Raw genomic sequence first — 22,353 nt, forward strand, 5'->3', positions numbered from 1 at the left:
CCGCAAGGCATGGTGGTGTTAGAAGCAGGTAAGAAGACTTTCAGCTGCCTGTAAGAGAAACTCAGCTCAACCATGGCTTAAACAGTAAGGGAGGTTTATTATCTTACAAAACAAGGCATCTCCTATTTTGGCTAATGGTTCAGACACATCATCCAGGAATCAGACTTTCCACACATCCTCTCTGTCATTCTCACCTCCAGATGGGATGCCCAGCAGGAGGGAACAAACTGTTTTAAAACCTGTCCTCAAAGCCCCACCACTTTCTTCCCATCACATCTCACTGCGATCATGGATCATACGCCCTTTCCCAAACCAGTGATTGACAAGGGGATGGAGCTCCCTCTCTGCCTTAGACCAAGGGTAGGCAATCTTTCCCAGCAGAGTTAGATAATAAGTATTTGGCTTTGTGGACCAGATAGTCTCCGTCACTAACACAGTAGAATCTCCATAGCTGACTACCTCCTACGCTGCTCACCTCCTTAACTTGAGCTAATTTTCATAGACTGGACACACCCCTATGTATCTATCAGTACATAGACCTAGTTCCTTATGTTGACCACCTTTGTATGTTGACCAGTCTGTTGCAGTGCCTTGGGTGGTCAATTCACAGAGCTTCTACTATACAAACCTTCGCTGTCATGCAAAATCAGCCACATATGATGAGGCATAAACAAATGTCTGAGCTTGTTTCCCCCCCCCAACCCCACCCCCCAAAAAAAACTTCATTAAAAAAGTTGGGGGTATAGATTTGACTACAGGCCACAGTTTTCTGACCCTTGCTTTAGGACAATTAGAATTTACTTCTAGCAGACCTGAAAAATCTATTTAGGTACAAAAATCTCTCTCTTCATCTTTTATTTCAGGTCAATGCCCAAGATCCCCAGGTTAATATTTTAGAGATCTTTTGTAATATCTGAGCTTCCTGTTTAACCTAATTTGTTATGTTTTAGTGCACCAAAAGGAGGAACTAAAATTAGAATGAGAATTCTAATGCTCATTTGCCCCTTTATCTTTCCCAGAACTTGTAAGTAAAGTGTATTTGAGAGTTAAGGAAAAACTTCCTTATTCAAAATCATTTCTTTTACTCTGCCAGTAAGTCCACCAATTAGATTATCTCAACATTGAGAGGTCTCCACATTTCTGAGGAGATAAACCCTCCGCCATCTTTGAATGACATCTTGAATTATTTTTGCCTTTCCAATTTCTGACTTTCTCTTCTGCAACTATCCCAAACCCTAGTCATATGATTAGTGCAGGCTGGCTGTTAATCTCCATATCTTGACAGCAACTACACAACCCAGTCCCAGGTGTAAGACCCCTCACATTCACAGGTCCTGTGGCGTGTGTAGATCATATGGCAGAAAATTCTTGGAAACGTCCTAGAATTCTGCCATCCTAGACCTGCAGCTGGACCTTCCATACAAAATTTCAAAACACCAACGTGTCTAAAAAATTTTAGAGTAGAAAAAAATCACACTATGGAGTGAGAAACGGGCTAGCATCAAACTTATCATCCACAACAGTGGCTGGAATGAAATCAACAGTGCTTTTAACTTTCTCAGGGAATTCCTTTCCCATCTAGAGTTCTATTTCTAGTCAAATTATCACTCAAGTGTACAGGCAGATAAAGATATTTTCAGACATACCAAGAACCATAAAACTTTTATTTGCCTTAGTCTGTGTGGGATTTTATAATAAAACACCATAAAGCAGGCAGCTGATAAACAAAAGAAGTATATTTCTCACAGTTCTGGAGGCTGAGAATTCCAAAATCAATGTATGGGGAGATTTGGCATCTGGGGAGGGCTGTTTCCTACTTGATAAATGGCACTGTTTCCTGCAGTCTCTTTTATAAAGGAACTGGTTCCATTCATGAGGGCACTGCCAGCATGACTTAATCACTTCCTAACGTCCCCACCTTCTACAATCATCACCTTGTACATGAGGGTTTCAACATTGCAGTTTTGGGTACACAAACATTCAAACCATGTGCCCTTCCTTAAGAGTTAAAGGAGATAAAAAAAAAATCAAAAAAGACACCCCCACGTTCTGCACACAGCAGATCCAGCCCCAGAGAGCACTGAAGGGAACACTGAGGATGGTGCTTCATAGGTCTAGATAATCAGTCTGTACGGAGGGAAAACAAAAAGTTTCTAATGGGGGAAAAAAAAATTCATCTTCAGCCTCAATTTCTTCAACTCTAAAACGACTCCAATAATAGTAGCTACTTCATAAGATCATTAAGTCAGGACATAATTTAACATTTAGAAAGTGACTAGTGCATTTATAAACACTTACATGGTATTTGTAAAATTTGGAGGCAGCTATAAGAAATTCTAAAAAGGGAAATGTTTGGTAGGGGGGTTGGGGTTTTTGCTTCACAGTCAAGTTACTTCTATTCCATTCAATTTAAAAATGGGCTTCTGGTCAACAATATCTAAGTATTTCAGATATATTAGATAAGAGAAGATCCCAGGTGTGTCCACTGATTTTTGTGAATTGGTAGTTGGTAATTTTAGCCATAGCTATTTCTGAAAAATGATGGGAGTTAGAGAGAGAGATTAACAAACTGAGGCATAAAGGTACACTGATAGGCAGCGTAAATATTTTGTTCAAAAAATTTTACTTTGAAAGAAAACAAGGACAGGACACTAACAAGAGGGGGAGTAGCATTGAAGGAAAGTGTATTTTTTTTTAAAGCTGAAGATACGAGGACAGAAGGCGGCTCACTGTCTACAGCCACACAAGTCTTTGCGGTTCTCTCAAGGGAGCCCCAGTGAAGATGAGAATACTATATTTTCATGTAGATAATTAATAATGTCTTAAAATTTTATGTAAATCATGAATAAAAATATCTTCAGGAAAAGTGCTACCTTTTTCTCTAATAAAAGAGCCTAGTATTTGCATAGCCTCAGCTCCGGCAGGATGGGCAGCGTGGTCCTGGAGAGAGTTCTGAGCCATTGTTAGGGGAGAATAACGGTGAGTAAGATCCCAGGAGCCAAGCACAGACCTGGGCCCGCCGTGTTCCCTGCTCCTTGTCAAGATCCACTTCAGCCCAGCACTAGGAGAGCATTGCCCACACACAGACAGGCAGGGCCGGAGTCCTGAGAGCAAGGGCGGCTCAGGTCACTCTGTTACAGGGCCGAATGCTGATGCCTTATGGAAATGTTCTTTGCAGGAGTGTCCAGGTGAGGACTGAGGGGTGGGGGTGGCTGGGTTATTCCTTCTGCTCATTTTTAAGCTGGGAGGAGTTGTGTGTGTTTGTGTGTGTGTGTGTGTGTGTGTGTGTGTGTATGTTTTGACTGCCATTAAATACATATACTTTCATTGAACCAGTACAGCAAAATGCTACTCCAGGTGTGGACTGCAGACTGTGTCACACGGGAACCACAGCTTACCAGTCTGCTGTGCTGATATTTGAAGGTAAGCATTTATTTTTGTAGCCATCTGGCAGAGTAAATTTATGTCTTCCAAACATAATCCTAAAACATTAGAGTTGGTATGCCCTCTTTTTTATTTAATTGTTCTAGTAATTCTATTTTTAATCATCATTACAAAAATTACAAATTGTAACTGTTAAAAATCCTTCAGCATAGTTTGAGAAGAACCATTTTACAGCACCTGTTACAGGAAACCCTGGCCTTGAGAGGAGGTGGGTTCTAGCTCCCGTGAAGCTGCCCAGAACCTTGAGTAAGCCACTTACCTCCTCTGAGACTTCACGTCCTCATCTTTTACATAAGGGTAATAACTCCTACCTGAGAGGGCTGCTGTGGGGGGCAAAATGAGCTAAAAGGACAATTGACTGTTTCCCTGTATAGAGGGAACTTTGCCAGACAGAGCAGAGCCCCAAAGTTGTTCAGTACATGATTAAACAAAGAGCCTCTGCAGTTGCTTTGGGAAATAGGGCTTCGCAAAAATGTTTTGTGTATTATCTTATTTTCGGTTTCTTTTGCAAAGTCTCTCATTCCCACGCTGTTTGCACTGAGCGGTGCAATGGCAGGTTGCTTTTTGGGGTGATCAGTGTGTCGAGAACATTGCTTGGGCTTTCATCTCTCATTGCACTGTCCTACTGCTTGTGGGCAGAGCCATACCTTACTAATCTAGCAGGAAGGATGAAATGTGGCTGGCAAACCCTGTCATGCTGAATTACAATGTCATTAATCTTTCACATTCTTTCCCTAGATTCTGCTGATCTTCTGAACAGAGAATGGGCCTGGCTTACTACCTTCAGAGACTCATCAGACCACCTGGAGGGAATATCATTCCTTTAAGATTTCTTTTCTGTTTCATTTTATATAATCATGAATTTTAGTCGCTGACTGAGATGGAATTCCTGCACGAGAGGTTTGCAGAATTTGTGATCCAATTAGCAAGGGCTACTTTCTACTGCGCAGTTGCAGATACATTTTTTAAACTGACAGTTGTAAGTTGCATGAATTCCTTCTTAACTTTTGTAAGACTTTGTATCCAGGATAGAAATGGTCTTTTCCGGGAAGTTTTAACAGGCTGGGTGTAAATCTGCAGCACCTCAGCAGTAAAACAACCTCAGAGGGATAATTTTGTGCAACTGTTTCAATCTCGATTCCAATTAAATTGGTATGATCTGTCTTACCAGCACCACACAAAACAGGCGTCTGTGCCGTGTTTCTACTTCTTCCTTAGAGAAAGCTCTCAGATTTACTCGGCCCCACTCAGATTTAAGATCAATATCATTTTTTTTCAGAGCTTTATGGATTCTAATAACAACATAAAGTACTAAAATAAGCCTATTTTCGTGACTGTCTTTCAGTGAGTGTGTAATGTGCTTTCCTTTTTGTTTTCACTAGAAAAAATTGTGCTTAAAATCCTTCCTCTCCTTAAATATGTCAAATCTGTGGGATGTGATATCATCTCCAAAATAGAAACTTCTTGAAATGGCATTATTAGGCAGGCTTAGAAAAAGTATTTTGCAAGCTCACAACATAATTCTAGAACAGGTTTTATGTTTTAGAAGATACCAGCATCCTCCTGAGATTAACAAATTGCTATAACTTCTCTGTAAGAGAGCATGTTCTAACTGATAAACTTAAAGGTGATTTGTAGAAGCAAGACAGGGTCTCTTTAAATATATAACCTCCTTCCTTTACTCGTAATTTCCTGAACCTTCTTCCTCCGCACCCCTGCACCTCATTTCTCCTCCTAAGTGCTCAGCTCACCCAGTCCTTTGGGGGCACAGTTTTTTCCCTGTGACTGAGTCACGTGGAGAGACATCGGTTACATTCACAAGAAAATAAGGGCCATCAGCAGAGCTGACTTTATTGTTCCGTAAGGGCGTGGCAAAGGAAACGTGAATTATGGCTGTGTTTTATGCCACACCATGGATCCCTGTTCTACATATAGTGTTTCACTGATTGCTCTTATCGGTAGACTTCATGGCAGTATTTTGCCTTTTTTAAGAGCTGCTCATTTTCCTGTATTTGTGTTGTTTTCTTTAGATCTCTCTAAAGGGGGCTATTCTTCTCGTGTGACTGATGGGCATAACTTTACAAGGAAGCAGTGTGGCCGTTAGCACCTGGGTACACAGACCCATGTGCCTGTCCCTGCTGGGAAAACACCACAGGTAAGGATGGGAGAGCAGTCTGGCTTCTGAAAGAAACCGTTTCTCATACACTGAAAGAAAAAAATACATTTTGAATGAATTGCTTTGTATTACAATTATTTAAGGGGAGCAGCCAGTAGAAGTAGGAATCAGGTCATAGAACAAAGATGTTTTTATGACCTGCCAGGGAGTGGAGGTGGTGGCCGGAGTGGCAGAGAGGTACGGAGCTCTCAGGATGAGCAGTGGGAGACAGAACACAAGGGACGCGGGAGGGGCTGATGGCTCAGACCGAGCTCCCATTGCTCCCTCAGCTGGACGTGGCGGGTTCTGTGTCAGACTGGTCACTGTCCATTTCCCAGGTTGGTCAGACATGACCTATGCCCATCACATCAAACCCCTACCCAGGCCAACCTGGTCTGTCCCCTCCTTGAGAGGAAGCAGTGGTTATCTCCTGAATACCATGGTGGACAGTGTCACAGACTCATTCAGATCTTAACATCTACAAATCCCTTCTGAGTTGTTCAGTATGCATTTCTTTGGTTCATCAAATAAGTATTTATTAAATGGCTGCTATGTGCCCCCAATAGCAGTAGGGGCTGAGAAAAGCATTGCTGATCCCAGAGAGCGGACGGTCTACTGCGAGGAACTTAGACAGCAAACGGGAATGACGGCTGACAGTGTGAATTACATCACAGCGGTACATCAACGCACCTTAGAGTCAATGTTCTGGGTCGAGTAGATTGTTTTCGTCTGAGTAATATGCCCAACACGTGGAGGAAAGAGAAAACCAGGGAAGAGTAAGGACGGTGAGGAGTGATTGAGCTATTATGGTGATGGAGCAAAAGACCTGAGGTTTTCAAACTGGCATGGTTAACCTGGAAAACAGATGCTCAAGAGATAAATTAGTTTAAAATCATGTACGAGGGTTGGGTGTGGTGGCTCACACCTGTAATCCCAGCACTTGGGAGGCCGAGGTGGGTGGATCGCCTGAGTTCAGGAGTCTGAGACCAGCCTGAGCCAGAGCAAGACCCCGTCTCTAAAAAAAAAAAAAAATAGCCAGGTGTTGTGGTGGGTGCCTCTAGTCCCAGCTACTCAGGAGACTGAGGCAAGAGAATCACTTAAGCCCAAGAGTTTGAGGTTGCTGTGAGCTGTGATGCCACGGCACTCTACCGAGGGAGACATAGTGAGACTCTGTCTCAAAATAAATAAATAAACAAATAAAAGTTTACTAACAAAAAGCATTGAAAATTACAAGGAATCATGGAGACTGCCTCAGAAAAAAAATTACATATGAGGCTTTTTAAAATGTCTCATAATAATGTCTCTTTTGTTTAGTGTTAACAAAGTTTCTTATCCTCTCAGTACCTCTGCAGGGATGGTCAGGGTAGGTATGGCCCTCCTGGCTTTACAGGGATGCTCAAGTCTCACCTAATATCATCGACTATAAGGAGCTGGACTGTGACTCAGACTCTCACATTCCAGCTTCAACTCTGAGCTCCACCACTACATGACCACACCTTTTACCTGCCACCCCTGCAAGTGTTTGCCAGCTCTGATCCAACGGTCCCATGGTCACTGGTAAGTTAGAAGGACCCTACATGTAGAGGGAAGTTCAGAAATTCAAAGGTTTTATAAAAGTAATTCCTGTCCAATGCAGAAAATTTTTTAAATCTAGAGAGATGACAAAAGTTACTCATAATTTCATCAGTAAATTATAATCACTTTTGAGGCCAAGGTGGGTGGATCACCTGAGCTCACAAGTTCAAGACCAGCCTGAGCAAGAGCAAGACCCCAACTCTAAAAAAACAGCCGGGCATTGTGGTAGGTACCTGTACTGAGGCAAAGGGATCTCTTGAGCCCAAGAGTGTGAGGTTACTGTGAGCTATATTGCCGTACTACTATACTGGGGTCAAGAAAGAAAGTAAGACTCTGTCTCAAAAGAAAAAACTTTCAGGATTTACGTATATATCCTTCTAGTCTTATGGCCCTGTATCTTATTATATTTTCTTTTTATCAAAAGTCATTATATTGAACTTTTTCTTTGCAAACAGCCATTTAAAATTAGCATATACCTATCTTGTGTTTACAGTATTCCATATTAGTATTTGTCTAAAGTATGGTTTGAAGGTTATAATATTTCTGTTGCATGAATGTACCTTATTACTTAGTTTATTTAACCAATTTTCAGTTGTTAGGCATTAATTTTTTTCTGCTAATATGTTCATGTAGCAAAGGCATGCTGATAAATCTCTCTGTTAACAAAAGAAAGCCGGGTTTGTAATGTTGCCAATTTCCATGGTGTAAAGTACTTCCTTCCACCAGGACCAATTTCAAGGTTCCAAATGTTTAACCATAAGCTTGCAAATTTTCTAATAATTTAACCATAGGTTGCAAATTTGTGAGTACTGGCCCCAGCACGCTTCCACATGGCTATAATGTATATTCTTGTAACTAAATCTCTGTCGTTTTTTTAAAACCTTTGTTTTTGACCTCATAAGAAGACAAATAAATGAAAATTTATGTGAAACTTAGTAAATGTGGAATGTAAATGTGTTAGCACAATAACAAGAAAATGCCAGGAAGGCTATGTTAACCAGTGTGATGAAAAGGTGTCAAACGGTCTATGAAACCAGTGTATGGTGCCCCATGATCGCATTAATGTGCACAGCTATGATTTAATAATAAAAAATAAATAAACAAATATAAGAGCTTATTTCATTGTTAGTGAAGATCATTATTGCTTCTGTGATGATATTGATATTTATATACATTTTCAGTTACTTAATCACATATTATGTAATGTCTCTCTGTCACATTTGTGCTTAAAGACTAAGGAATCTGAGATAATCATTGAAGTGTCTGTATAACATTTAGGGGCTACCTACATTTGTAAATTTAACACATTTGCTCTATGGAAGGGCCACTAAAATTCTTTTTCTTTTTTTGCAAGTTTTTGGCCAGGGCCAGGTTTGAACCCACCACCTCTGGTATATGGGGCTGGTGCCCTACTCCTTTGAGCCACAGGCACCGCCCTACATTTGTAAATTTAAAACTCAGGATGATGAACGTTCGTGTGTGAACAGTAGACGGTTGTGGACCGCAGGCCAGCTCTGCCAATTACCGGGTTGTCAGATTTGGGCCACTTTCTTCACCTCTTTGAGGAGCCGTTTCCTCATCAGCAAAACAGAAACCACGTCTATCCCACAGGACTGCTGTGAGGGTGTTCCGTAAGATTTAAAGGTTCTTCTGCGGGTAAGTCGCAAAGTGGTGACATTTGGACAGATGAAGGACACAACTCTGTCACTTATAGCTCCAAAAGAGAATGCGAGAGAACAGGAAGCGGGAGCTGCAGGGGCCAACTGGTACATGGAGGTGGGACGGAGTTAGCTAAATTTCGCAGGTTTTCTGTGGTTTGGCTCCTTGGAATAATTTTGCAGGCTCCAGGGAATAGGGAGTCTAGGTTGTCTGGCACCTGGCTCCGGGATGACTAGGCCAGTTTCCCGAAGGGTGGGAGTTTAAGGGATCGGGTTGGGGTGAGGTCCTAACCAGCTGCTCAAGATGGGGAACTGCCTGGCTTCTCTGCTTTTTTTTTCCTCTCTTCACCTTCATCCTCGTTTAAATCCTCCCATAGGACAGGAAAATGACTGTTATCAACTTAAGCTACACCAGAGTGCTTTTAAACCTTGTGTGGTGTCATCTATAAATTGGATGTAGGGGTAAATGTGGCTCTTACCATTCTGAAGTCCAAAACTCATTGGAAAGCTTTTGAAAGCTATGGGCAGCCTCCCTGAAACGTGTAAGACTTATATACAGAAACTTTTGCAACTGTTTTGTTACTTAAACCTGCCGCTTTACTAAAGCTGTCATTTTGGTGTTAGCACACAGAGCGCTCTGTCTCCACTTCAGTTTAGGGAAGCATCTCCCCTCCACCCCCCAAAGACACTATAGGCTTCCAGTAACACCTTGTCAGCTACTACAGAGCATTGAAACACAAAGTCACTTGATTAGCATGGGTAAAACCACCCACCAAAAAATCCAGGTCAGCCATGAGCCCCCCTGCTCCAAATGGGCTTTCTTTAATCCTCAGTAAAAGTGAAACTTCTTCCTCATGTTTAATGAAGGCCTTGGAGACTTGTCTTCTGAAAAATTACAGGCTTTTCTACATAGTGAAAAAATAAATTTATATTCTGTTTCCATTTCTTACAAACTTCTTGAAGAAACCCTATTTTCCATGAAGGTGATCACTTCATGGTAGTAGACAGGGCTTATTTCAAGATAATTGGCAAGAATCTTTGATCTCTTTACATTCTGATGTATTTATAATACTTAATTTAGCAAATATTTATGAAGCACCAACTATGTATCATGACCTTTAATTAGACTTGAGGGACATAGCGGGAAATAGGAAAGGTAATTAATTACTGCTACAAGCCATAATGACGTGCAGCGCTTCTGTCTTCAGCCAACCAAAAACCCACGTGCTGCCAAACACTTTGAATGCTCTACCTAACCATAATGTTGCCAAATTTTCCTTCCAGTCAAAGTGCATTTTTTAACAATCCGAGGACATCAATTTTCTTGATGTTTCCATCACAGACCTAAAATAGAAGTGTATTTCCGATAGAATCATGATTTACTTACTTAGCAAATGTGTTGAGTATCTACCATGCACCTTCCACTGTAGACACAGCCGCAGGCAGCAGGGATCCCAGGCCTGCTGATGAGCTGCTGTAAGGCAGGGGCATCAGGCTTTTTTCTTTGCTGCCATCACATTGGAAGAATAAGGGTTGTCCTGGGCCTTCAGTAAATACGCAAACACTAAAGAAAGCTGATGAGCAAAAAGAAATGTCTGCGCACGCTTTTCATGATATCCAAACACCACAGATAAGCAAAAAAGTCCTCACAAAATCAGCATGTGGTCCCAGGCTGCAGGCTGGACAGCCCTACTATAAAGGAAGACAGCTGGGAACCACCTTCACTCTGATGAGACATCAGTCATTCCATCCAGTTTGTGATAGAGGAAAACGGCACATCTGCCATTTTCTCTGAGACCTGCCTCCAAGCATTAAGTGAAGTATCCGTGTTTGTGAAGTGGATGATGTGAACAGAGACACGACCACAAACCATTTCTCCTGTTTCCAGAGTGGACTCCCCAAAGCCTCTCCCATCTGTGTCATACCTTCTATGAGAATTCACAGAAAACTGGTTTTTGCATTGAATTACAGTGAGCATTTATGGGATTGTCTATTTCACCTTCTCAAAAAATTCTTCTTTCCTTCAAATAGAAAGTTGAATGGGAATAACTGTGTTTCTGAAACATGATCCACTCAGTGGCCACAGCCATTGCATTAAGCAATAGACACCTCCGGACACACAGAGAACACAATTTAATAATGTTTCTTTCATTGGCTGTTTAAAAATAGAATTCTAGGGGTGGCGTCTGTGGCTCAGTGAGTAGGGCGCCGGCCCCATATAACAAGGGTGGTGGGTTAGAACCTGGCCCTGGCCAAACTGCAATAATAAATAAATAAATAAATAAAAAGTATGTATTAAAAAAAAACAACAGAATTCCAGGACAAGGCCCACGTACAGCCACTGATAAGAACTGAACTACAGAGATGATTCAGCCCCCTGCAGAAAAATCCTCCAAAATCCCAATCTCAAGTGTAGCTTGTCATAGGCAACCCTTCCTTCCTTAACCAAGGAATTGCCTTCGCTTCCAAAGAAGAGAGTTAATAAATGGAGGCCCAAGAACATTTGCTCATCTTATAATTTACCCGTCAGGATATGCTCTGAATCAGTGACCAATTTATACTGCGATCGTTTCTATTCTTTTAACCAAAAATAAGTTTTATTATAATTATCTCGACTTCCCCCTATTTTTGTTTATTGGATGCATTTAAATCAGCATCTGAGAGCAAGTAGTGAACCTGTGTACTGGGGAGCCGGCCGGGGGGAAGGTGCACAGTTTTCTAAGAAACTACATTTGCCACATTTGCCCTTCCATCCAATGGCAGCAGCAGGAACAGATGTTTCTACAATGTGCCTCCTAAATCCTGGACATAATTGACTAGTCTCTGTGTGTGCAATACTTCCCCCAAACGTGATCAATCAAAAATTCCCTGGGAAATTTGGAGCTGGTATGGTAAAAGAAATCAAATTCTTTCTGGGTGGCTGAACTTATTCATATGTTATAAAAAAAATCTTAGGCATGTTGGGGGTTATAATTTCTATTATGTATATGATAGACCAGAAAAATGTTGGAAGATTTGCAGAGACAATAGAACAAAGTAGATGGGCGGAAATGGGCCCCAGGAAGGAAAGTTCTTCCCATTAATGTCTCTGGTTCCTGTTTCCTTCCAGGGTCCAACTGAACTCATGTTCTTAAGTTCCATGGGATAACCTAGGAGCGTGGTAAGAATTTCCTTTTTTATGCTTAAGCTAGGTTGAGTTAAAGTTTCTTATGGCTGTCGATGAAATCAGCATAAAGCGGCAACATTTTCAAATTATGATTTCTTCTCCTGAAACCCATGTGGTCTAATAAACATTAGAAATAAGCTTAGTTGACTTTATGTCTCTTTTGGAAAGAACACGACTGCCCAAGAAGCACTGGGCATGTCCCGTCGTGTTTGGCAGTAAAAGTAAAGCAAAAGAATCTGTCACTTTCATTGTAACATTATCTTCTTTCAGATTTTCTAGCTCAACTTCTGCCTAAAATTTGTAGTAATTTCTAATGAAATATTTACAGTCATAATATGCTACACGTTCCTAGTGTTGATCAAAGAACAATTATTCTAGACGGGACAATAGTTAAGTATATTGTTGTGCCTCAAGCCACTGTACAGTTGCCCTCATAAGCTATTAGTTTGATTTTAAAATGTCAAAAAATAATTTTCAATGTAATACAAACAAAATGAAAGAAAATGTACTTAGGAAAACACTGATATGATCTCTGGACATCGTACAGGCCCAGGACCTGAGAAGATCTATTTTCCATTCATTACTCTAGCGTTCATTTCATAACCTGTAACTTTCCACCAGAAATTACTTGGCTCTCGAAGGCAGACGAAGTGAGCTCCCACTGAGCTGTAATGTGAATGAGCTCTGAGAGACGTAATCCCATCCCCAAGACATAATCCCACCCCACACAAGACCTGCAGGGTGTGCTCTGAGTTATTATAATAGAAACTCCACTATCCCAAAGTTGTTGGCTGGGTTTCTTCTCTAGTCCTACATATTTTCTTCACTACTTTCCCACGTTTTACCTTTAAATGCACCCCTGCTTACTGCAGCCTAGGGCGTGAGGAAAGAACAGCTCTAGCTTTTCACGTATAATTCCACTTAGGCCCAACTGCATTACAACTGTCAGAGCCCTATATTCCTGGTTTCCTTTATCAGTGTTCATTGATGTCTATCCTAAATCATAACAGTTGATCATAAAGCATTAAAGCTGACAAGGCCCTTATTGATTATCAAGCAGCCCCATTCATTTACAGACCACATGACTGAGCTGCAGACAGGTACGTGAATTTGTCCAAGGATACACAGTTAGTTGGCGTCTCATGCCCAGGGATCCTGCTTCTAAAATCACCTGGTTTTAGTGATAAAAAGTTTATAGCAGATAGAGCAGGGGGGAAGATGTCCAAGTTTCTTTGCAAACTCAGAAATCAGCAAAGCAATATTTTTCTAGGTAGCGATTGCCTTTTCTTAAAACTTTAAAGTAATTCTCATGAATTATTCTAAGCACGTGGAAATCAGGCATCAAAGGAGAAAAGCAGAAATAATAGAACACAAAGATGCAAGCAGCTGTCTCTCCTTTATATGGGGATTATTTAATTTCCAATCAGTTGTTTGCAAGAAGACATCCAAAATGTCTCAGAACTGGTTACTCTCCAATATGAAATCTTCTTCCCTGCTGCTTCTGCCAGGCAACATTTCATTTCTTCTTGTAACCACCTCTGCATTTATTAAAAAAAAAAAAAATACAGGGAAGGAATCCTTGTCTGGCTGCTCAATTCTCTGTACGTCCGCATGGAGGAAATATGTGCACGCTCTCTCTGAGACATCATTTCCTTGCTTGTACTCTTTTTCTTTGGCATAAGTTAAGGTATTGGGAATTTGTCTCACTGTAAATTGGGAAGAAAATGCTGTTCTCATGTTAAAAAACATGGAAAAATGAAGCTGTTCCCTTAGGCCAGGTTAGAAAGTTCCAAATGAGCAGAATATTAAACCATCTGATGTACTCAGGACCACACAGATTCTCCATCTCCAAACATTTAGTCTTGAATACTTCCTATTTGATCCAAAGGACGCATGTTAGTAACACCATCCTCGTAATTCCCTGGTGCCAAATGCTACACAACCCACTGCTGTTAGAAGATCCAATGACAGTGAAATGCTCACAGCAGCAGAGCTAGTGGGTTTATCAAATGTGATTGGCTTCATCCATCAACCTCCTGAAGTTTGGAACCAGAGAGGGTAACGGCGGGATCATCCTACAACTGCCTCTTGCCAGCATCATCAGAAAAAGATCCAGGCTGACGGGATGAAGAGGCCGTCGGCACATCGTTCTCAAGGATAAATTGTTGTCTTCCCCCAATTTACAGAGGAATCGTTGTGTGTTATCAAATCTTTTCTGCATTTGCACGATCAATCTCAGCTTACCTCAAAAATGAGTACAAGAAAAGCCTTCTTTGTGTACAAGACAAACCTTCTTTGTATCAGTTAGTCTTTGTATTAACCCTTGAAAATAATCCATCGGAAAAAGAACCAATCATCTCTAACAACGTAATAACGGAGAAGATGAAGAGAGATGAGAGACAGCAGCAGAACTCTCAAAAATAGACTAATTTCTGACCTAAATGTTGCCAGAGAAGCAGATTCCTAGATGTGTCTTGGGGCTTGCAGCTGCCAGGAATGTTTTCTGGGTGGTCACAGAGCTCATTAATCACTCTGTGTGCTCGCGAGCCTGGTGGCAGGTTGACATGCAGAAGCCTACAGGGCTGGCTGGACCTGGCAGATCTCATCATTTCGCTGGCTGGTGCAACTCCCTTCAAAGCCCAAACTCTTTTGCGTAGCCTAAGGAGGCATCTCTGATAGAAGGCTAAACCTGCCTTTCATATCATCTCTGACTACGCCCTTTTTTGCATCCTAAGCTGTAGGCCATGCTGGGCCATGCTACTGTGCCTTTTAAATTCCAGTCCCTTGGCGATTGTATCCATTCTCCCTACTCAATCTGGTAGCTTTCAAAGCTCCCCCAGAGCTCACTTACCTCATTTTAATAGTTACTTCCCTGTTTTATCCTCATAGCATGGTTTTGTAACTGTCCATTTATTATTGTCACTATTGTTTACTATAGTTACTATTGTAACTATCTTGCAAGGGCAGCAAATCACTCATGAATCTTTTTATCTCAGCACACAACACAATGCCCCCAGCACATGACAGGGGCTTAATAAGTGTTTGATGAATAAAAGAGGGAGTGGACTCAGCGAATGGGCGTCCAGACTGGGACCAACAACAACCAAAGCTAATTGTACTTTTCCCATGGAAGCACATTGTGCAGCAAATTCAATGTTCTGAGTCCCGAGTGTCCAAAATTTGAGTTTTGAAATAAGGACAAGAAGCAATAAATACTTAGACAAGTGAAAGGCAGGTGAAGTCTGGAATTGGGCCAAGTTTTCAAGCCAGACACTGGCTTTTCCAGAGACACAGGGAGCCCTGGGAGTAGAGGGTGAAGAGAGAGGAATCTCAAGTTAGCTTTGAACATAGTTTAGTAAGTAGCTCAAGAAGGACTGAAAGGGGGAAGACGATCATGGGCTGCAAAGGGTCCAAACCATACTAAAGTCCTACCTGTCTGTCTATGCGGAGTGGCGTTACAGGGCACTTACTTTGAGGTCAGAAGCAGAAACTTTATTCACCAAGGACAAAATGGAAATCCAATCCCTAATTATCTCAGGAGCAAAGAAGAGATTAGGAACTAAGGGCTAGATCAACAAGCATGCCTTGTGCCAAGTCATTTACTTGCCTGCTTCATCTAAAATTTTTTTCTGCCAAGCCCCCATCACAACACTTAAAGAAAGACCATCCTCATCTGTGGGGTGGTGGGAGCAGTGTCTCACGGTTAAGCTGTACAGTCAGACTGCCTGAGCCCATCGCTCTCCAGCTGGGCGGCCCTGGACAATTACTTAACCTCTGTCAGCTGCAAAATGGCTCTGAGAAAAATACCTATTTCATAGAGCTGTTGGGAGGATTGAATGTGTTAATCCACGGAAAGTATTTGACTCAGAGACTGGAAGGTTCGGAGCACGAGGCCAGGAAAGTCATTACCCTTTTAAAGAAATTCATGGCAGGAAACACATACTTAATTTCTCATACAGAATTCGGATCAGTTCACTTTCTATGTATTTGTTTTTATAAAATAATTGCCACAATGGCTTTTAAAAGGGAAAAAAAATCTACCAATTAAAAAAAAAAGACAGCACTTTGCCTAGAAATAAGAATATACTGGGTGTCCCAAAGGTCTCCATATATAAGGAAAATGTAAAATTTGGACATCCTATAGAAACATATAATGGATCTAAAACACTTTACAAAAAAAACAAAGTTTTATTTTCCAGATGATGCATTCGTTTAGTTACAACTAATGTATAAATGGCTGAATTATGGCTTTTAAAAAAAGCAGTCGCTTAAATAACACAATAGGAAATGGGATTTAGTTTTGTGTATATAGGCAATTAAAAATCAGCCCCATTGCCCTGCAGTCCTCTGGACTCCAGCTGCCTCCTTTCTTCTCACCCAGCACCCTTAGGTGGGTGAGCCTCATGGGCCTTAGAGTTCAAGACAGTGCCAGCATCTCACACGCGTGCCAAGACGCGGAGGAGGAAGAGGACGTGCTTTCCCTTTAATAGCACATTTCAGAGACTGCCGTGCCACATCCCCGCGTGTGTCCTCAGCCAGCACTTAATCATTTTACCACAAGGAGTAGCGGAAGAGGCTGAGAGGCATGGCCTGTGTTCAGGTAATGTAATTCCACGGCAAACTGGGGATTTTATTACTACAGAAAATGAGAACCTGGGGGCAACTCCAGCCTTTTCTAGAGCTGGCTTAGGGGTCCTTCATGGGGACTGGAGTGTTATCCTTGTAACTCCAGTCTGATAAAAATAGTCGTATGAAGGCAATTTGCTTGTTACTAACTCATTAAGTCAAAACTAGACTTCCCTGGGTTTCTGTTGATCTCGGTGCTTTGTTTCAAGGTAATAGATATTTGTCAGTTTTTCCTGAGATGAATTTCTCTCATTGCGGAACTATTTCTCAGGCTAGAACTTCCATTTCTAGATTAAAAGCAGTATTTGTGAGGTGTTTACTGCCAGACTGATGTCCCAGAAATCTTGGAGTGTTTAAAACAGGACAATTGTGATTTTTCTTGATCAATGCCCTTGACCATGCTGTCCCCATCATCTGTAATGACTTTTCAACCTTTCTTTCTAGCAAACTCTTATTCATTCTTCAAAGTCCATCGTATATTTTCCATGTTGTGAGACCCCTGTAACTCTCCCAGTCACGTTGAGCTTTGCCCTCCTCTTGTTCCCACAGCACCTTGGATTTATCTCCGGCATTACATTTGATACATTGTATTGTGAATGTTTGCATTCCTCTGCCCTCTCAAATGGAATTATTAATGATTGAATAAATTGATTCCTCCCCTGACACGTGGTTATAAGACATTATTTCCGAGAAGGTTTCTTAAATTAACAGAAACACAACACGAGTAATATTTACAGTAGTGATATACACAGGACTCTTCACCCACTTCACAGAGAAAATAGAGAACCATCAGGTACAAATGCGTCCACTTGCGGCCATCACAAACCCACCTGCTGCTTCTCTCTCATCATTTTTTTTTTCTTTCCTCTCTTATTATACAGGCCAGGAGGTAACCCTCAATCTGTCACAGCTCCAACGTCCTCGACTCACACCATGTTTACCTTTTTCTTATTCATTTTCTTTGTATCATACCCTTCCCATCACCAATTGATCACGTGCAATGCATTTCCATGTTTAAAAGAAACCCCCACCTTTGAGTCTTCTTTCTCTTTACTGCTGTGGCTGTTCCTTTCCAGAGCCTTGAAGAAGGAGCTTAAACTCACAGATTCCCTGAGCTGCCCTTGAGTCCACAACACACTGTCCTCTGCGTCCCCTCCCACACCTTCACCCACCGCTCCCACCACCATGACCAGGGAGTTTTCTGCCAACTCAGCAGATGGGCATTTTTCTCTCTTCCCTGTCTTTCACTCCCTCGGCCTCATTCAAGATTGTGGAATACTGTGTCTTTCTGGAAACCATCTGTACACTGGCTTCTGTATCACTAAACTCCCCTTGTTTTCTTTTACTCCTGGATTAATTCTCGGTGTCCTTTGCCAGGTCACTGTCCTTTAACTTGTCTGATCTGAGTTCTTCAAGGATCCTTCCCCTTAGTCTGCATTCTCTACCTCACAGCCTTTATGCTTGCCCATATTTTAAATTACTGTCCGTAATATGAACACTTTCAAATGCGTATCTCTGATCCAAACTTCTTGTTTGAGCCTCAGAGTCAAGTAACAACCTGCTGACCTGACGTCTCTAATCAGAAGTCTCAGCTTATTTTCTTGATTGACAAATTTAACGTGTGCATACCTGAGCTCACAGTCTCCTTCCCCAGACCCAGCCTCCCACGAGTGTTCGTTCTCTTACTAAATAAATGGCGTTAACTATTTGCCTAGTTGCTCTTCTAACAAAGAGGATACAGTTCTGCTTGGCCTGACTGCCTAGCAGTGTCCTGGGACTTTGGTGTGTGGTGGTGGCCAGCCTCCGGGCAGGGCCTCGACGCTTCTGCTGCCTGGCGTTTTGTGAATCCTTCCCTGTAAGTGTGGACTGTACTTTCTGATTCACTTGCAATGAAGGGAAGGTGACAGAGGAATGGGATGGCTGTCATCTTTCAATCTTGGGTGTGTGCTTGTTCATTCTCCTTCATCACCATGGCATTGAGAGGAGATAGCTGTCATATCACGAGGTCACTCGGACCACCCTGTTGTGAGGCTCACACATCATCCTTGCTAATCATCAGAGAAATGCAAAGTAAAACCACTCTGAGATATCACCTCAATCCAGTAAGATAAGGCCACATCACAAAGTCCCCAAACTGCAGATGCTGCCCCAGGTGGGGAGAAGGGGACACTTTTACACTGTTGGTGGGACTCTGCGTCTTTTATGTTTACCTAGATGGTGTTAAAACACATTTTTCTTGGTAAAGCATCTCAGGAATGGAAACAAAATATCCAATGTACTCAATATTAATACAAAACCAATATATAAAAAATTGCACATCCACAAGAATGATAGAACAGGAATAAAGTCTAGGATGGGGGAAGGAAGAGGAGGGAGAGAGATGGGGGCAGGGGGTAATTGGAGGGAGGAGAGAGGGCAGTTGGTGGGGGTCTCACCTATGTGCACAATATCAGGGTGTTCAGCACGCCCCCCACCCCCGGGTGCAGGGCTCAACTACAACTTAAACTTTACTTCAGAAGTGAGAACAATGTAACCTAAAAATTTGTACCCTCATATTAATTAAAAAAGAAAGAAAGAAAGAAACTAAAGTGCTCAGCTGCAGATGGTGCAGGAGAAGGGTGCCCTGCCGACAGCCGCGTGAGTGGTCATCAGGGACTGCAGCCCCGCCCTGCCCCAAAGCCTGGCAGCATCTTAGTAAAAGAATCAGAACCAGCCAAGCCCTTCGTTGTTTTGATTTGCCAAGTTTTGGGTGATCTGTTATGCAGCAAAAGGTAATCCAATATACATTTGAAGAAGAAAAACATGATCTCTTGGGATCCAAATGGCTCCTGACAACTTGTAATAACCTCCTGGTTTTGTAGAGATTGCAAAACAGACATATCTGTATCAAATATCATGTAGACTCCGAGCTAATTATTACACTTAATTGATTTATGTATTTTCTTATAAAAAGAACTTGTAGAAATACTTTGTTTTTAATGTGAATTGTCTTCTATTTTAAAAAAATTTAATTGTTGCATAACTATAGAAAAAGAAGTTGACCTCTAGGTCTTTATCAAATAACCTGGTAAAGTTTATACAACCTACTACGGACACATCTCACCTCCGTATATTCTAGTGAAAACGTTGGGCGGCAAGAATCCAGTGAACTGCCAAGGACTTATGAGAATCCCACAAGCACATATTAATAGGTTCCATTTTCTGTGTATAATTTTTTTTTTTACTTTTTAATTCAAGCTAAGTTTATGAGGTATTTTCATTCCTCTCTTTTAAATGAATGTAAATAAATCTTAATTAGACTCTCAATTTCCTTTCCTTTCTCCTTAATTCATTTATCTGCTGTTTTTTTCTTCTCCACTCCCCCTCCAATAATCATCATTTATTTCTTATTCATTTCATACCTAATCACAAAGGATTCAGGAACCAAAAGCAAATATCATGTAATAAAAACCGGTACCATGGGCAAAGACTAGAGTCAATCCTTATAGCTGAGGTAAAAATAAGGAATCTTACAGCTCATTCCTTCTATAATAATTTCAACAAGAGACCTCTCTAAGAACAAAGGCAGGCATCTTGGAGCATTGAAATTAAGGAAATAAACAAACATGGGTTTCCAAAGAGAAAACAGAAGAAATAATCACATAGTTGAACTGTATATAGGAATAATAATAAAAAAAAAACTCCACAGTACATACTAGAAACCCAAACAATTTACTACTAAAATTCAGATACAAACATGTCAGAATAATTTAATTAAGAGTGGAGCATGATATATAAATGGATTTAAAAAGAAAAAGTTTGACAACTTTTAGCAATAAATTATTCAGAAAATCTTTGTGACAGCATTAAAATTTTATATTAACTGATAGCATCTATTTCAGAATTAAAATGACTATGAGTTATATTTCTTCTCTAAATCTTGATGCTGAAATAAAGACTGTGATTATTAAAATGAAAGAAAATTCTCTTAACTCAAGAAATCTGATTTTTTTTTCCTGAAAAGATACAGAAATAATTGCTATGACTATATTAATCCAGCATTACCAGAGACAAGTCCTTAAAGCAAAATGAAGAAAGACTTTAGATAACTAGGTGACTCAAGAGGAAGTTGTAGTCGTCATTATTTGTGTTAGTTTGCTTGCATTGCTGTAAAGGAATTTAGGAAGCCAGGTAATTCAGGAAGCAAAGATGTTTATTTGGCTCATGGTTCTGTAGGCTGTGCAGGAAGCAGGACACCAGCACCCATCTGGCCAGGGCTTCAGGAGGCCTCTACTCAGGGCTGCAGCGGAAGGAGAACAGGTGGGGGGGGGGCACGCGGTGAGACAGGAACCAGAAAGAGAGGGAGCGGGAGGGAGGTGCCCTGCTCTCAGAACACTCAAGTTCTGCAGGATCATTATTTTATTTTATCTTTTTTTTTTTTGAGACTGAGTCTCACTCTGTTGCCCTAGGTAGAGTGCCCTGGCATCATAGCACCTCAAACTCCTGAGTTCAAACTCCAGCAACCTCAAACTCCTGAGTTCAAGTGATTCTCCTGCCTCAGCCTTCTAAGTAGCTGGGACTACAGACACCAGCCATCACTCCTGCCTGGTTTTTCTGTTTTTAGAGATAGGGGTCTCACTCTTGCTCAGGCTGGTCTTGAACTCCTGAGCTCCAGCAAAGCCTCAGCCACCCAGAGTTCTGGGATTACAGGCATCTCTCACAGGAATTAACGGAGAACTCATTATTGTGAGGAGGTCACCAAGCCATTCAAGAGGGAGGGCTCTGCCACCATGACCCAGTCACCTCCCACTACCTCCAACACTGGGGATCAAATTTCAACAGGAGATTTACAGGGAACAAACTGGATCATGATTGTTCATCTTTCATGTTTTCACAACGGGGGCGGGTGGGGGGGGAACCCTTATGACTGTAGCACACAGATCTTTTTGTCAGAACACCATCCATGAATCTTCCACTTCGGATGTAACCCACCAGTTACCATGCTAGGGAAAGTCTAGATCTCTGTGTGCGTAATTCTTCAAATTAATGGGAAACACACCTTCCCTTCACTACTATTTCCTTACACTCCTGTACACATATACATACAGACCTACAGAGTCCTACCCCAAAACATCACCAATACCTAAAAATATCTTTATATCTTTTATAATTTCTAGTTGCTCCTCTACCTTGATTTAAGTCAACCAATTTTTATCTGTTTATGATAGTCTTCAGTTTTCTTTTACTTTTTTTTTTGGAGACAGAGTCTCAAGCTGTCACCCTGGGTAGAGTGCCTTGGCATCACAGATCACAGCAACCTCAAACTCTTGGGCTTAAGCCATTCTCTTGCCTCAGCCTCCCAAGTAGCTGGGATTACAGGCACCCGCCACAACACCCGGCTATTTTTGTTGTTGTAGTAGTTGTCATTGTTGTTTGGCAGGCCCTGGCTGGATTCAGACCCGCCAGCTCCGGTATATGTGACTGGCACCCTAGCCGCTGTGCTACAGGCGCCAAGCCTCCTGTACTTGTTTTTTTAAGTAGACAACTATAGAATAATGATGCCAATGATTACATTGGTCTCCTATTAAAAAGCAAGAGATTAAGTGCAAGAAAGATGACCATGATGAAAATAATATAAAATAAGAAATTCTTTAGGTGCATCTCAATATATTGCGGCAACATTATGAACCTTGAAGAAAACCAGCAGTAATTCATCTTTATTGAGATATAATCTACATATAAAAGCTCAC

At 41.4% G+C, this 22,353-nt stretch overlaps 1 long non-coding RNA gene across 5 annotated transcripts; it reads left to right on the forward strand.

The window, feature by feature from the left end:
- Nucleotides 1–3,284: 3,284 nt before the first annotated feature.
- On the forward strand, nt 3,285–17,267 carry LOC128562762 (uncharacterized). 5 transcript variants are annotated; one of them, XR_008373491.1, is made up of 8 exons: nt 3,285–3,423; nt 3,619–4,423; nt 5,475–5,599; nt 6,169–6,384; nt 6,941–7,156; nt 8,529–8,830; nt 11,942–11,992; nt 13,887–17,267. It is a non-coding gene; the product is annotated as an uncharacterized LOC128562762 (long non-coding RNA). The 5 variants fall into 5 exon arrangements; XR_008373490.1 differs by having other exon boundaries at nt 16,342–17,267; XR_008373493.1 differs by having other exon boundaries at nt 16,380–17,267.
- The last annotated feature ends 5,086 nt before the right edge of the window (nt 17,268–22,353 follow it).

Source organism: Nycticebus coucang, chromosome 12, assembly GCF_027406575.1.
Source record: "Nycticebus coucang isolate mNycCou1 chromosome 12, mNycCou1.pri, whole genome shotgun sequence".
In the NCBI taxonomy this organism is placed as follows: domain Eukaryota; kingdom Metazoa; phylum Chordata; class Mammalia; order Primates; family Lorisidae; genus Nycticebus; species Nycticebus coucang.